Raw genomic sequence first — 16,952 nt, 5'->3', positions numbered from 1 at the left:
CCGCGGCCGCCCGGCCCGCTGCGGGCAGCTGAGCGAGTGCAGCCCTCCGGGGCCCCTCCGACTGCGGAGCTGCCGACCGCATTGCAGACACCGGCCCTCAGCCCTTCCCGCGCCGCCTGCCTCCCGCCGGCCGGGAGCTGCGGGTCCGCGCCGCGGCGGGAGCGCTCCTCCCGCGCCCTGCGCGCCCGGCGGCTTCCCCAGCGACGCGCCCGCCCGCCCGGAGCCGGGGTCCAGCGCGCGCCAGACGCCTCCGCCCGCCCCCCCTCGTCGGGTCCCCCGGGGGTGGGGTTTCCCTCGGCGCGCGCCCCCTCCCCGCCCGCCCCGTGTATATGTGTCACCGCGCGCCATGCCCGCCCACCTACCTCCCCGCCGCTCCTGAGGGGGCTCGCCCAGAGCTGAGGACGCGCCGCGCTGCTCAAGGTCTCTCTCTCCGCACCTCGCCGGCCGGCTTCCGACGCGGGTGCCAGGGGACTCCGGGCACCTTTCAGTGTCCCTTCCCTCAGCCAGCCGGGACTCCGCAACCCAGCCGCTGCCGCCGCGGCCACCGCCGGAGAGGGGACCTGCGGACAGGACGCCGACAGGAGCAGGGGTGCGCGGCGCCCGCGCAGAGCGTCTCTCCGCTGCGCCGCGAGACCGGCCTCCCCGGCCCAGGAGCCCCCGCTGCCTCGCCAGGTGGACGGGATTGAAGTTCTTGGAGAAGGTAGTGCAACTCTTCAAGGTAACTGTCTCCTTCCCTCTGAGAGAGGCTCGCCCGGGCGCCCGCGTGGCTGCGCTGCCTCAGTCTCCCCTCGGGGAGGGGTGTGCTGGGGGCCCTGACATCACCAGCTGCGTCCGCCGTGGAGTCGAGCAAACTTTCTGGCTGTTGCCGACTCCGAGCGAATGGGGCGAAGGAACCCATGAGGAGGGTCCCTGGTCCCCTGGCCCCCAAATTAAAGACTAGAGAAGAGGGAGTTTTTACGCCAACTCCGGTGTGTTGAGTGCCGGGGTCTGAGACGAGCCATAGTTGACTGGGCAGCCGCTCCAGAGTCTGGGAAGAGCGCGGGTTCAAATCTCGCGGTGCTACTGGCGAGCTGGGGGCGCTGTTCCGTCTGCAGAGCCTGGGCCTGCGCACTGTCCGTGGGGAGGGGGCTCCTTGGCAGGATGGCTGGGGAATGGACGTACCGACCCGGCCAGTGGGTCAGGTACACAGCAGGTGATTAAATGAGGCCGAGAGAACCCTTCGTTGGGTTCCACTCCCTTGGCCACTTGGCCTAATCCAGGAGCCACAAGGACCCAAAGATGTGGGAAAGCCGCCAGAAGTGCTCCGAACTTGCCACCAAGAAAGTGCATTTCTCAAGGAAGAGGAGAGGAGCTGAGGCCACATGAGCCAGGGCAGTTTCTCTGTCTTGGGTGCCTCTTCAGATGAAGCCAGTGATGGTGGAGCAGGAACCCTTTCTAACCCTGGGGTCAGATGGGTGGCTGTCAATATGTCAGCTGCAACCCCCATTCTAGGCCATAGCAAACTGTGTGTGATGGAGTGTCGGGGGGTTCCCCTGTTGGGAGACTTGATCCAACCCAAACTTTTCCATCATTCTCCTCCTTGCAGTTGTGAGTGGAATTCTGATAGAATTCTTCTAGGGTTTCACCACTAAGGAGCCCAGGTCCCTGCATTTTGCTTGATGCGTAAATTCCAGTTCTCTGGGGGTGGCTGCCAGGAGGAAAAGAAGGAAGATACAAAGTTGAATTGATTTAGCGTGAGGGTTCTGGTTCTGGATGCTGCAATGGGTGGGTGTCTGACAGTATGAGGGACCCTGGACCTTGGAAACACCCATCTCATCTCATGATGCGGGAAAGTGCACCCAGAAATGTGCTATGACTTTATAACGGTTTCCTTGTGACTTAGGGGCAGCCCTGATTTAAGAGTCCAGAAGTCTGGGCGTGAATCCTTGTCTGTCTTCCCTGCCCTCTGGGTTACCAAGGAGAAAGGGAATCAGGTTGCCTGTGCCCCTGGGCAAGGCGGTTTAGGAGGCGCTGTAAACACCCGTGTAGGAGTGTTTGGCCTGTGAATCACTGAGCCGGGGAAGAGACTGTGGAGCAATGGAAGGGTAGTGGGGGAGGAAACCCGAAGGCTTGTTGGGGATGGGGGAATCGAGATGGGGGAGAATGTTTCTAACCAGAAAGAAAAAATATGTATCTACATAAATATATACAGATTTGTATAATGTGTTTCTTACTGCAGGTTGTGGTCAAAAAGTTTAAAAAGCACTGATCCCCACGATGTTTCTGTCTCTGAGAAATGTCCTGCCCCTTATTTCCAGGTGGCAGACAGTGGGGCATCCATGCTGTACCTATACTAACACCTGGACTGGACCCTTACCTGTCTTGGGAGCGAGCGAGCGGTGGAAGGAAGCTGGGGGTGGGAGTGAAAGGGAAGTTGGAGGGAGAGGTCCCAAAGTCAGGGAAGAAGCAAGACGTGGTGAAGGACAGGCCTGCTTGCGAGGGAAGCAGGAGAGGAGGGCCAACAGCCAGCCCTGGGAAAGGGGACTCTGGGTGGTACCATCTTGGAAACAGGAGTGGTCCTCGGCTGTCCTCTTGGCCATGGGAGCTACACTGCTGCCCTCCTTCCTTAAAGAAGCCCTGTTCAATGAGGCAAAGCGGGGCTGTCTCTGTGGCTTCTCCCCTGAGAGTAGCGGCTCTGCATCCCCAAGACCTGACAGGACACCCGCATCCCGGCAAGGGGGTCTGGGCCCCTGGGCACTGTTGGAGATGTCAAGATTGCAGAGGAGGGGCCGCTGGGGGTGGGGGCCATGGTAGGGTTAGACATGGGGAGCAGTCTAGAGGCAAGGGGAGGACCAGAGAGGGGGAATTTGTAGAGAAAACGGTTCCTTTTTTCAAAAGTTGAATCCAGGGCAAGAACGGAAATGGTGGAGTTTACTTTTAAAAACTCTGAGCCTCCTTGTAAGCGGCTGAGAGTGTGTGTGTGTGTGTGTGTGTGTGTGTGTGTGTGTGTGTGCTGGGAGGGCGGGCCCTGTGGGCTGGCTTGGGCCTGTGAGAGGTGACTTTTCTCCATCTCAATGGCCTTACAGTGTATCCTAAAGAAGCTTTTTGTTAAACTCGTGAATAGTGGATTTGGGGTGTGTGACGCTGGGCATCACGGTTTGGATATTTGGTTACCTTTGAGGTTACATGTTTTTCCTTTTAAGACACACACCCAAAAAAGAAGCCACCTCTCCTGCATAAAGCCACCTGGGGGTGGGGGACACTTGCCCATCTCTCTGTAACTGACTTGACTTAAGGGGTGAAGGTAAGGAGGAGAAACTCAAGACTGGACAGAGTGAAATGTCCGGCCTGGGAGACAGCTCCTCCTCAGCCCCTAGACTCTGGGCCTCTGAGGGAGAACGTGGACATTCCCGGACCACAGATGTCCAGGGTCTTCAGGACCTGTGACGACCCTCATTTAAGAGATCGCGAAGGGGACGGAGGCCCAGAGAAGAGAAGGTGTGTGCCCCAAAGCAGCCCAGAGCAGGTCAGTGACGCTTCTGATGGGAACCTAGGCCTCAGGCCCTTGTCCTAAAACATACCTTGTCCTCAGAAACCATTCATTCATTCATTCATTCATTCATTCATTCATTCATTCATTCTCCTTTCAGCAGCGCTTGCACTAGGCACTGTGCTAGGTGTGGGTAGCAGTGAATACAATTCACCCTTCCTGCCTTCCAGCTGTTCATAGTCTAACGGGGAAAGCAGGCTATCACCCCGACCCCTCATTTCTATAAAGCAGTGATTCTCAACTGGGGAGCTGTTTTGTCCCCCAGGGAATATTCAGCCATGTCTGGAGATATTTTTTATTGTCACCATGGGAGAGGGGTGCTACCACTGGCATCTGGTGTGGTGGGCAGAGATCAGGGGTGCTGGTAAATAGTTATAATGCAGGGGACAGCACCTTCCCCCAAACAATAGAGAATTATTTGGCCCAAAATGTCCATAGTACCAAGGTTGAAAAACCCTGCTCCAGACCTTCATGTAATCATTGAGTCAGGCCACCCCCAACTGTGTGCAACAGCCGGAAGACTGAGGGTGGGAGGGCAAGAAGGGAGAGTTTGGCAGGCAGTGAAGGGTGGACAATGAAAAAAAAAGAGAAAACAGCTGAGACCACTGTGGTAAAGTAGAAAGAACTTGGAATTCGGCAGCCTAGATCTAGGTTGAAATCCCAGCCATGAGCTCTTGAGCAAGTTACTTAGCCTATCTGCGCCTCAGTTTCTGCATCTGTGAAATGGGCCTTGTGGGATGATTGAGAGAGTTCCAGATAAAACAAATAAAGGACCTGGCACAAAGTAGGCCTATGATAAAATAGCAGTTGTTATTATTATCTTTGAGGCTGTTGAAGGTTCCACGATGGAAAATCACAGCAGCAGCAGGTGTAGACATGTGATAGAGAGGCCAAAGGAGGGGCATGGCTGCCACAGTAATACTGTCTGCTTAGGGATGGGGGTGCAGGTCGGCACCTCCACACACACACAGCTCCCAGCAAGGGATGAGAAGGGGGAAGGCTTTGCTCAATGTGTGTATCCTACGGTGTGTACACTGGACTTGGAGCCGAATGAACAGGGCACTGACTGCTGTGTGACGTGAGGAAATTGCTTTACCTCTCTGAGCCTTGGGTTCCTTATCTGTAAGATGGAGATGCTCAGGCGTGCCTTCACAGGTCAAGACCCAGTGAAAAATCTGGGAAGGTGCCTTGTGGGGGTGCCCGTGAGGTCTAATCAGGAACCTTTTGTATCTGGTATGCTTTGTGCCTTATCCAGTGCGTGACACACACCGACTGGCTGGTTGAATGAATGAATGAATGAATGAGTAAATGAATGGACCATTGCATTATAAATTCCTTTCAATTCTTGACCAGGAGAGTAGCAACAAAACCCAGATGGGCAGTCCTCCACTTTGCCACTCCTCCATCCCAAATAAGCCAGAAGCCAGGACCTATGGATGCCAGCGCGGTTCAGGGTCAAGTTATAACACCAGGCGACAGCGCCCTCTAGAGGTCACTGCAGATACAGCAATTAAGCTGTGACCGCCCCAAGGCGAGATCCTGTGGGAAGTGAGAGGTGAAGGTGGGACATCAGTATTGAGGAAGGCCAAGCTGACGGAAAGAGGACCAAACTCAGGAACCCAGAGACTAATGTCAATGCAGGCACGTCATTGAATATCTCCATTTTCCTATCTGTAAAATGGGACCATTACTCCACCACATGGAGTTGAAACCACAGTACATTCAAGCCTCACTGAAATCCCCTAGCTAAAGGGGTAGATTTGGGACATCACCAAGCTTCCCTGAGCCTCCTTAGAATCCTGAAGCATTAGAGCAGAAAGAGCCCTCGGGGCCACTGAAATCGCCTATGTCCTGCATTATGCTGATGAGGAGAGACAGTCCCAGAGAGGGGAGGGCTCTTGGCCTGGGGGGCACAGGCCGCTCTTGGCTGCTGAGGCTCCTCCTTCCATGTCACCCGTCACATTCAGACCAGTAAAAGGAGGCGCCAGATCACAGGAACACTGCGCCATCCCATCAGAACCCAACCGGACAGACTGTCCTGGGGCCACCCATTGCCCACCCTCAGACCACCTTCTGCTCTGTGCCTCCAGTGTCCTCACTGGTTGCAGGGCTGCTTTGGGAAGAAAGCCTTTTATAAGAGAACTGTCCAAGGCGGTGGGGAGGGGGCAGCACCTCCTGAGCATCTTCCTCAGAAAACCTGGGCTTCCTTGTCCCAGCCTCCATTCTGGGTCATACACAGGAGCCTTTTCCCCAGCAAAGCCTGGACCTTCGTCTGACCTTCCCCCACACACCAGGTGCTCCCTCCTCCCCCACCAAACCCCCTCACTCTGACCTCATATCCAGCTGGCTCAGGGGAACACCTGGATTTTAGGATGACTCAGGGATATAGCAGATGTTTGTCGGCTGAAAAGGAGCCTCGGAGGCTGTCATCCTTTGGTCTCTAGAACCAGAAGCATTTGAGGAGGTTTTGAAAAACACGGATGCCTGAGCCCTAATGTGCCTCCACGCCCAGGGTGCTTGGGTGGGGGCCGAGGTAGGAATCTGTGGTTTTCAAAATCACCCCAGGTGAGTCCAATGCAATCTGGTTTTGGGCGCTCATTTAAAGCCCAAAACCGTTCCTCTGAGGGCAATTGGTTCTAAGCCCCTCCCTCTAGCCCTGCCTCTGGGGGTCACTTGCCTGCTTTTGCTTGCAGGCAAAACTACAGCCACTGCCTTCACTTTGTCCTTTCGGAGAATGAGAAGGTCAAGACCTGCTTCCCTGTCTCCCGTCTCCTGCCTGAGAAGGGGGCCCTGCTTCCTTAATTAGTTGTCCTTGACCCCGGATTAAAGTACATTTGTCCTGAGAGGCAGGTGAAGCGAGGCCAGGGTTCCCCAAAAGCTAGGCCAGGGAGCCACAGAACATTCCTTCCAGACATGGGCCGTAGGCATCGCATGTAAAAAGCGTCTCATCCCCAAGGGTTAAACAGAATGAAGTGGGCCCTTTCCTTGTAGGACGTCTCAGTGTGCGGATGGACGCTGGAAATCTCCATCAGTGTTCTTACGTTGAACTGGACCAGGAGACTGTTCTTTCCTAGAGCACATTGAGGGACTCCCGAGTCTCCAGAGATGCTGGCCAGGTCTGATCCTGGAGTAGAAATGGGGCTCCACACCAAGGCCCAATGGCTGCCTAGGGAAGGGGAGACCCCACCAGGTAGGGCTTAAAACCCCAAATCTCAAACGCAATCATTGACCCAGCAAGCCCTGTCCACCCCAGGGCAAGGTTGGGCCCAACTTCTGCTTTTCCACCTCCGACTTGCCACCTTCCCTTTAAAGGTTGGCCTGCTGGATGCTCATTTTAGTTCCACTGTTTCCTGGATTTTAAAAGGAAAGTGGGGGGGAGGGGAGAAGTGGAACACTCAGTGTGGTTTTACTGGGGGTGGGGCCCCAGGTCCTCAACTGTCCTGCCTCTGGACTAGTTCTCTCTCCAAGCCTGGCTGCCCACGCCCCCACCCGCCACAGCCCCCCCCACACCCCACAGTGGGCCCGGGGCCTAACGCTGTGTGACTTCAGGGGGCACCGGTGTCCTGGAAGTCTATGAATGGCACCGCACAGGGTGAAGGCTGCCCCCAGAGCTGAGCAATGCCCTGTCTACATGCGTGGCTCTGTCCCCCGTCCTCACCACTCCATCCCTGGGCATCACCCCCACAGGCCCCCACAGGCCCAGGCCAGGGAGCTTCTTCACTGCGCCCCGGGCCATCCGTTCCACTACGGCAGCCTCATTCTAGTGTTCCCATTCATTTCCTAAGCCCAGCCTGCGTGGCTTCTGCTGTGACGTGCTTTGTTAATGTTTTAGCAGAGCAGTCCCCATGCTGTGGGGAACCCTGGCTAGGGTTGTCTCCACACCCACTCCTGAGGGAGAGGAGCGCTGTGTAGGGCTGGGGTTGGGGGTGGGAGTGGCCGTCTTAGCCAAGGAAGGTCCCAGCTTTGGCTTGGAGCTCGGCCTCCTACTGCCCGCTGGGCCTACCTAGGCTCTCCCACCTGCTCTTCTCTCTGGGAGCACCACCCCAGTACCTCAGGGGCAACAGGGGTTTACCCACAGAGGTCAGTACGATTTATATACATCATATCAGGCTCTGGTAACAGTCCAGGGGCTGGAAAATGGTAACCAGTCCTACTGTCCTTAGTCACTGCAAGTCCCGTGTGGGGTGACCCACCCTTTGAGCTTGCAGCAATCACTGAAGGTTATTTGCATACCCCGTGTCAGCCCTCTGGGGCTTGCAGAGGCTCTCAGCAGACCTCGGAGATGGGGTCCTATACATTCAGAATAAAGGCCAATCCCCTGGTTTACCCTCCCCTCACCCGCCTCCTCCGCCACTGGCTGTGCGCTCCATTGCTGCCTCAGGGCCCCCCTGCCTTTCCCACGTGGCTTTGCATGGCTGGCTCATTCTGGTCGTTTGGTCCAAATGTTACCTCCTGCAGAGGGCCTTTGTGGACCCCCCAATTTAAAGAAGATAAACACCCCCACCCCCGTGCCCCAGCAGCCCTTTGTCCCATTTTCTCCATAGCTTATCACTATCTTAAAGTGTCTGGTTGGTTGATTAACTTCATGGTGGCCGCCCCCTCCTGGGCCCCACTAAGAACAAAAGCTGACTTGATCGTCTTTTCTCCAACACCTAGACCATGCTTAGCACCAGTTGGTGCTCAGTGAAAGTCTGCTGATTGGACAAATGACTTCAGTCTAGTGCTTTTCCAACCATGATCCAGGGAGTTAGCAGGAAGGGGGTCTATGACATCCCACAGGAACCACAGATTTGGGGGTGGAGGGGTCCCTGTGCCAGATTCTATCAGAACAACTCCAATTTTATATCTTTGGAAAGCCTGGTATTCTGCTCGTGTCACAAACAAGAAATCTGGGACCAAGAAAAGAATATGTCCTGCCGTGGAGTGTGGCCGGTTTCCGAGCTGGAACTGGAACCCAATTTCCCAACTGCCAGTGCTCTGTCAACTGCACTGGGCAGTTGGTTAGGAACAGTCCCTACCGGTCCTGGCCACCTCAGCCCTCACATCTCACCCTGGCCATGGCGCAGGGACTCTACACTCTCAGAATGGCCACCACCCAGGGCCAACTCATGTTCTGCCACCAATGGGAGGCACCGATGCCCCAACTGGGGAGAGAAATGGCCATTCGCCATGTGCCAACCGCCCCCTCTCCCCAGCTTCCCTTCGTAGTTCATGATTCACTCACTCGAACATTGCGGGGAGCAGCTGCTTTTAGGAATACATTGCTATTTTTAGGTTCTACCACTGTTGGAACCTCAAGTTCTATCGCTTACCTCTTCCTAGCTTCTGGTAGCGGCTGGCCATCTTGGGAATCCTTGGCTGTCAGCTGCGTCACTCCAATCTCTGCCTCCATTGTCACTTGACGTTCTCTGTGTGTCTGTGTCTTCACGTGGCTGTCATGCCCAAAGGGACATCAGTCCCTTTGGATTAAGGGCCCATCCTAATACCTCATCTTAACTTGATTACACCTGCAAAAACCCTATTTCCTGATAAGATCTCCTTCACAGCTACTGGGGTTTCGGGCTTCAACACATCTTCTCTTTGCGGGGGGGCTGGGGGGGGAAATTCAATCCGTAACACCCTTTGTGACTTGCTGCTATGTTTTAGACACAGTGAGATCTAAAAGAAGTTCTATCCGGGGAGAGAAATTTAAATAAATAATGTATTCTCCCATAGGTCAGTGCTTTTATCAGAGACAGGTTAAGGTGGTAAGTTTTACGGTATGTGTATTTTACCACTGTTTTTTTTAAGAAAAGGAATCCATTAAAAAGAAGAAGAAAGGGTAGAGTTCTTGGGTGGTGAGGACATTGTCCCTGAAGAAACCCTGACGGGGAGAAGCTGGGAGTCTCTACATGGTAATTTCATGAAGGCTGCTGCTGTGACATCCTGTTGGGAGACTATTGAGCACTGTAATCCTGATAGCCTCGCAGGGGACAGTCACACAGGCGAGGCTGGCAGAGAACTGGGGACATGCTGGAGACAGCTGGAAAGGGAGGAAACAGAGAGGGGAGGCAACACCATGGCGTACCGATGTTTGCAACTCTTCGTCAGCTGTTCTGGAACAAGCTGCGAGTCAGAAGGGCTGTGAGGGGCTCAGAGAGCAGGCTCTTTGGGGTTCTGGCCTTATTCTACAGCCTTGAGGTGCCTCGGCGCTTTGAGGCCGACTTTGGAGCTGCACCCCAATCCCTGTGAAGACTCCTTCTGGAGCAGGCACCTAACAAATGTCTGTTAATGAAATCAACGCTTTAAAGCTGGGGCCACCGATTGTCAAAGGCCTTTGGATGATGAGAACAAACTCCTGAGGCTCCATCCTCAGTACAGACCCCACCCATTCCTGGCACGTATGTGGGAAGCAGGGAACTGGTTAGGGGCACTTGCTTTTGGAGTCAGACCGACGTGGGTTTAAAGTCTGGCTCTGACACCCCCTGGCTGTGGGGTTTGAGATGAGTTATTTACCTGCTCTGTCTCCTCTGTTCTAAAATGGGATGAGTGGCGGTGTCCCCTGCCAGCATGATGGGGAACGCTGAATGAGAGGATGCATTTCTTTCTAAATGCTGTCGAGCACCAAGCTGGCGTGGAGTCACCCTTCAATCCAGGGCAATTTTTAGAGGAAGTAGTGTGACAGGGGCTCAGGGATGAGAGAGACCTAGGGAAGAACAGTGCCCCGGCGGGCAGACAAATGCCGCGGGCAGTGTGTGTTCCTGCTGTGATGGACGGGGGTGGACTGGATCATGATGGGACACCGGGGGGACTTCTCTGAGGCAGGGCCAGCCAGCAGCGATAGTGGAGACCAGTTTCCTCCCGACACACACCTCAGGTCAGGTCATTCCCTGAAGCCTGGACAGCCTCTCCATCACTACAGAATGAAGCCAGACTCGTTAGCCTCATCAGGGAGGGCTTCAGAATCTGGCCCAGCTTTGTTTCTAGCTTTATTTGATCCTCCACCAGTTGGATCTACTCTTTTCTCTTTGCCTTTGTTTATGCGATCCCTTCCTCCTAGAATGCCCTTTCCCTGCCTCTAGGTCCCCTCTGTCAAGGCTCAGATCAAATGCCACCTCTTCTTCAAAGCTCTCCCAGGTGCCCCAAACAGGAGCTATGTCTGAATCTTCTCGGCTTCAGGAACTCTCACACAGAGAGAGGCTCTCCCTCTTGTATTGTAGGAGCTGTTCACACATCTCATCTCCTGTCCCACACAGCGAGCCCCAGGGGTGGATTCACACGGGTCTCCCTCAGCACCTACTGCAGAGTTTTCCACGTGGTGGGAGTTAGACAAGAGAAAGGAGGGCAGGAAGATAGCCAGGAAGTGCTTGGAACTTCTCCAGAGGAGAAGCAATTATTCCTTCCACATAAGGGCCAAAAAGGAGTGCTCTGCTCTTCAGAGCACATGCTCTAAGAAGGGAAAACCGTGTCACTGAAGGATGACCACGGGATGAAGAGGTCTTGTCCAGTGTCCATTTAGCCAACGCTGAACCAGTGTCCACTCAGCCAACGTTGAACCATCCTGGGCAGGACAAGCGAAGCTGACAGAGCAGAGGAGGTGCCATTTCAGGAAGTCAGCAAGATTACCCTCTGGTTCAGTCATTCACGGGAGTCCCAGAAGCCACTATAGTCACAGTTAATGCTCCCATGGACTCCCAAACAGAAGCATGGCTCTCAACCAGAGCCAAGAGGGTGTTCTCGATGACGTCTTTCCCTAGAATTGGGGCATGCAAACTAGGGTAAAAGAATGAGGTTTGACTCCAAACAACTCATCTTCTTTCTTAGTCTTGACTGGCCCTGGACTAACCTCCAGGAACCTGAGCACCTCCCCCAGAAGTTTAAGGGACTGGGCCATTTGCCCCCGTTTTCCTCTCAGCTGCATCCGAGGCACCTGACCCTTCACTTTGCCCAGGAATTCGGCTGTAACCCCAAAACTCTCATGGCCCTTTTTGGCATTCAGGCATTTCACCAGGACCCTCGGCTTCTAGAAACCTTTACCAAAGATCATTTTTGAAACCTGGGCTCAATTGCCACCCAGGGAGGCCACCAAGGAGTCACGCTGGGTCCCCTAGCACCTTACAAATTCCTGCGGGCGGGAGCTCTCTGTCCTGCCTGGTCGGCGGTCAGCACGAGTCGCAGGAACTCAGCTCTTGGCCCAAGATCCCTGCCCCAGGAAAGGTGCTTGTGCCTGATGGAAAGTTTGGGCTGAAAGACACTCCTTTCCAAAATCCCAGGTCCGATATTTACACAACGTCTGAAATTAATTCGAGAAAACCTCCAAGTGCCCAGGCTGGAACGGAAGACGGAGAACAGGAAGGGGCAGGTCCCAAGTACCAGGTTTTTTTCCACCAAGGGAACAGGTCAAAGCTCACGTCCCTGGTGGGTGACTCGGGAGCCATGAATTGTGCCATGTACCTCTCCACTTTAAACTGGTTTTACTGGGAACTTGCAGTTGAGAGCAGGGAGAGGTGGACCTCATGGGGAAAGGCTCATGGTGCCCTCCAGTGTCCAGGCATGGCTTCAGGGCCAGGGACAGCTGCAGTCGCCCCACCCTTAGGAAGCACCACCCATGACCAGCTCCTGGACTCCCAGCTCCTTGGAAATGCAGCCTTCCTCAGGTGCCAGCATGGCTCCGAGTTCTATTTTGTCCGTGGGTGCTGACTCTGGAGTCCCCCACCCATCCCTGCTTGGCCCACCCTGCCCCACTCCTGGTCCATGACACCACTGTGTAAGTTTATTCTGGCTGTAAAATGCTCATTGTAGAGAGGGGATGGCTGTCCTCACTCAGTGACAACAGAGATGCTCTGAGAGTGACAAGCCTTGTGTCACTGGAGAGGGCAGTGGCAACATTAGGATCTTCCTTTACAGTCCACAGTTTTATTTGAACCCACATCCTATGTATACCCAGGCTTGGGGGTGAGTGCATGAGTGAGCCCGAAGTTAACCAAGGTGGGGGTCGGGGTGCCTGTTGTTTGTGATCATTGCAGATCAAATGAACATCCACATGAGGCAGCATTTAAATTACATCTAGGAGCAAGTAATAAAATAGGAATAAGGAAATCAGTGATGTGGAAAAGACACAAATACAGAGAGAGAGAGAGACAGAGAGAATAAGGAAGAGGAGGAAGGGAGAGAGAAGAGAAGGGAATACAAAAAAGTATTAGCATCCACAAAAATTACCTTCACAATTTTCCTGGTGGTAAAGCCTGCGTTATGGTACCAGTTTACAGATGGGAAAACTGAGGCCTTACATGAGTTCCGCAGTGAGTTAGGAGAGAGATACGACTGGAATCAGCTTCCTGGCTCCCCCTTTCCACACCATCTCATCGTGTCTGCTTAGAATATGTGGGAAATTAGCAGCTGCAGTTGGGGTCACTCTGGCCAGACATGTCCGTCGTGTGGAAAACATGCATTTTCCCCCAGGCTGGCTGTAAAGTCCCAATCTCAAGTGCACATGACACCACGTCTGTGCGCAGATGCAGGATGGGTCTTGTCCATGAAGCAGTGTTGGGAGATGAGCCTGTAAGTAAGTGATGTGCTAGAGGCCGGTGGCGGGGGGATTGGATGACCTTGGTCCTTTCTAATCCCTCCCCCCAGGACTTAAATCACAGCCACAGAGCCACTTGGTTACTGGCAAACCTTACTGGTCCACCAGTGTACCAAATGCCAAGGTCCACGCATTCATCCAACAAGTAGGTACCAAATACCATTTCTGTTGTTCCCCACGCTGTGTGAGTTAACACAGAGGGTGTTGTTGTTTTTTTTAACTTAAACTTGACTTTCAGCCTTCAGGAGGTCACAGTGTGCTTGATGAAGCAAAGCTAGCGTGTGTAAAGCAATAGGAGAAAATGTCAGCGCTGAAGTGGCTGTAGAAGCAGTCACACTTGGGGGGGCAGAATCAAGGGGAAGGATGAGGTCGCTTGGAGGACACGGGAGCCCTGCAGGGTCAGGGCAGGGGCGGGGGGGAACTTACGATCTCTTATCCAGCAAACATTGGCTGCGTCAGCACTGATGTGGCCGGACCGGCTGGGCCTGAGAAGACATGGACATGAATGTGACCCTGTCCTGCCCTAAGGCTAGCAAACTGGTTCAAGGGCCCCTGGGACTCCTGCAGGTCAGCACAGTGAATGGAGAGTGGGGCTTCGAGAGAGAGAAAAAGAGAGGTACCCGTTATCCTTCCCCCAGCCTTGTTCTTTATTAGTATCCGTGACTCCCAGTAGTGTGCTGGAAAGGCCACTCAAAAAGGGGAGAGGAGAGAAAGCCCTCGCTTTCAGCGTTTGCTGATTTCCATGGTGTAAATACTCCCATCGTGACCAACTGCAACCTACCGACATGACATCACTAACCACACAGTTGGGAAGACATGTTTGGAATGGGGGTCTGGCGAGCTGGGGCAAGCGAGCTCCAGCACACCTCTGGCTCTGGGGACCTGGGAAGGGGACACACTGATTGTCACTCTGCTGGGCTGCAATGGACTGTGACCTCCCCAAGTCACATGCCGTGCTGAGGTGCCAGCATACATCTATACAGCCATGCACGTCACAAGCAAGCGATACATGTACATCTCTAGCTGAGATTCACTGAATGCAAAAGGGGAGGGGGCTGCCTGTGCACCTGCCTCCTGGGTACTCAACAGATGTGAGCCTCCAGGCCCCCCCTAGCCCCCTCTTCCCTCAGAGGCATGGAGTGGAAGCAAGTGACTTTTCAGGTACTTACTAGATTCCCATTTGTTTATTCATTCAGCAGACACTTCCCGGTTGCCTCGCTCCGTCCTGGGCTCTCTGCTGAAGCCCAGGGAGACCGAGGAACGAGACAGACATGCTCTCTGCCCTGTATCGCTCTCAAACGGGATTATGACAGACGGGTCTGTAGAACCGGGTTCTGGTCCTGGCTCCGTCTCCAACTTACTGTGTGGCCTTGAGCAAATCTCTTAACCTCTCTGGGCCCCAGTTCCCTCACCTGTAGAATGAAGAGATGGGGCTTGACGTCCACTCAAGTCTATGCTAGCTCTGACCTTCTGTGGCTCCAGGGAGGGAGAAGAGGTCAAGAAGCTCCCCGAGGAAGAGCTAAAGGGACTGGGAAAGTCTTCAGGGAGAACAGCAGATGGGAGAGCAGATCAGCTTCAAGATCTGTCATGAGTCTCGTGAAAGAGGCATGGACATGTTGAGTGTGGTCCCTGAGGGAAGAAGTCATGAGTGGAAATTATAATAGGAGTGGGTCATTTTGACTCCATCTTGGAAGGTCGTGAGCCCATTGACAGCTGCCCAGTCATGGCACAGGTCACCTTGTGAAGGGATGAGCACACCTTCTGCTCAGTCAGAGGCTGAAGACCACCTGGCTTGGCCGTGTGGACAGGCTCTCTGGCGGGGAGGTCATGACTGGGAAACCCCGTAGGTATCAGTTCTGAAGGAACAACAAGAACAGAAAAAGGACTTTGTCCACTGTGTTACGTGGAGAAAGCAAACAGGCCACGAAAAGATGACAATTCCCTCAAACACACGTAGTGGTCTTAGGAAAAAGACTAGAAGGAAAACTGTGAAAACACAACTAATGGTTGGATTGGAACTTGGGATTCTGGTGATTGGTTTTTTCTGTTTTCCCAAGTGTTTCGTAGTACGGTGAGGTGGTTTTTTGAAATCAAGGCAGTTTTCTTCTTTCTGGAAAGTCATCTAGTCCAGCCCTCATCCTAAGACAAGGAACCTTCCTACAACCACTAAACTCTCTTCCACTCCCCACCTTCTGAGAGGCTCCCCCAGGCCTGACACCAGGCAGGAGGGGGGAGACTGGCGTTGATGGATGCCTGCTGAGTGCCAGATTCTGTGCTGGGGACCGAGCCACAGACATAGTTCCTACTCTCAAGAGGAGGGGACTGACAGTCTTTAAACAGCCATGGGGGTGGGTCCTGTATTATTAAAGCAGTAGGTGTCCTGGTCTCGGACCCATCAGAGAGACCCCAGCCTTCCCCTGGTGGGACTGCTCTGGCCAGAGTGGGCGTCCCATGGTTCCCACGCATGCTCACTCCCTCCGACTTTTCTGGATCTCAGCAGCAGGGTCACGGGCAGGTGGCTGGTCATTCTACAGTGCAGCCCTTCAGAGCCCTCATCCACTTTGATTCACGCTGTCCCTCAGCCTGCAAGGGTCAGAGTTGTCATCAAAAATGACAACCTCTACTTTTCTCTTGTGCATTTTGATAAACACTGAAGACGCTGGAGCTGTTCAACGTTATCTTGGGGAAAGCCTCAGAAAACCTGGTTTCCCTGGTGTCATGGAACCTCTTACTACTTTCAAAGCATGATGAGTCATCAAAAAACACAGAACAAAACAAAACAAAACAAAAAAGTAGGTAGCTGAGCCAGGACCAGGCCCCAGGTCTGGGGGTCTCCACTGCACTTGTAAAGGAATTCATGGCAAACTGGTGAGCCGCCCGTTCAGTCCCATAATTTGAGGAATAAAAGCCAAGGCCCCAGGTAGGTTGGTAACTACGGGACAGAGTCTAGCTGATGAGGAGATAAAGGGTCTCCTGTCCCTAACCATGCGGCTCTCTCTCTCACACACACACACACACACCCCGCCGTCACCCAGCAGCATCCACTTCCTGCTCCCCGAAGCCCTTCTTTCGCTGATTTCGGCGCCCTCTTTTCCCTTCCCCTGCCCCACGGACACAGTCTCCTCAGCACCATCTAACTTTTGCTCTGGTGGAGAAAAGCCTCCCTGTTGACGGGCTGGCAAAGTCCATCTCCTCTCACATAAAAGACTCAGTGAGTCCTGGAGATATTTGGAACCCAGACAGAATGGAATTTCTCCCTATTTTCTTTACAGCTAAGAAAACACAAACACAAGAGCATATTTGTGACGATATTTCTATCCCAAAGTTTGTCTTTAAAAAAGGAGAAGAAATAAAATTAGTTTCTCTGCCCACTCCACCCCCAACCCAAATCCCCACCCTTTTTATTTCTGGTCGAGGCCAGGGAGGAAAACAGAGCAGGGCCCGAGCCCCAGAGAGAACCACAGCATCCTGGACAATATTGGGCTTGTTCAGAGAGGGAGGGAAGAAACACAAGTCTGAAAACATACACAGAACTTCCCAGCGAAGGGTGTCCTGTGGGAAGAGGAACAGGCCGGCCTTGTGTCGGCACACGGAATCCCTCAGACTCTGGGAGGAGAGGAGCCCACAAGTCTAGCCCCCTCCCCAGAGTGGACGGGACCCTTTACCTTTTGAGCCGCAGGGGGACGATTTCCCCCGCTGTGCCTGGTCACACTGAATGACAGCGGCCCCTCACAGTGCCAGCACCTAAAGACCTAGAGAGAGAGAGACTTTTTTCTCTAAGGAGAAAAATTCCTGAGGAGAAGTGATGGAAAGATCGCTCAAACCAAGAGGCGAGGGTCCCCCAGAGTTCTGGGCTCC

General features: G+C 53.8%; 1 protein-coding gene across 6 annotated transcripts in view; it reads left to right on the top strand.

The window, feature by feature from the left end:
- The first annotated feature begins 354 nt into the window (after positions 1-354).
- The window catches only part of ACAN (aggrecan), a 47,117-nt gene continuing 30,519 nt past the window's right edge, over positions 355-16,952 (top strand). For 5 of the 6 annotated variants that reach the window (XM_033100105.1, XM_033100104.1, XM_033100103.1 and 2 more), the window contains exon 1: positions 355-718. The gene's annotated coding sequence lies outside the window, so the exon portion shown is untranslated. The remainder of the gene's footprint in view (positions 719-16,952) is intronic. The other variant, XM_033100101.1, reaches the window with a different exon arrangement.

The sequence above is a fragment of the Rhinolophus ferrumequinum genome, chromosome 28 (genome assembly GCF_004115265.2).
Source record: "Rhinolophus ferrumequinum isolate MPI-CBG mRhiFer1 chromosome 28, mRhiFer1_v1.p, whole genome shotgun sequence".
NCBI classification, from domain to species: Eukaryota; Metazoa; Chordata; class Mammalia; order Chiroptera; family Rhinolophidae; genus Rhinolophus; species Rhinolophus ferrumequinum.
Note: the sequence above shows the minus strand (reverse complement) of the source record. Positions and strands in the feature narration are given on the sequence as shown.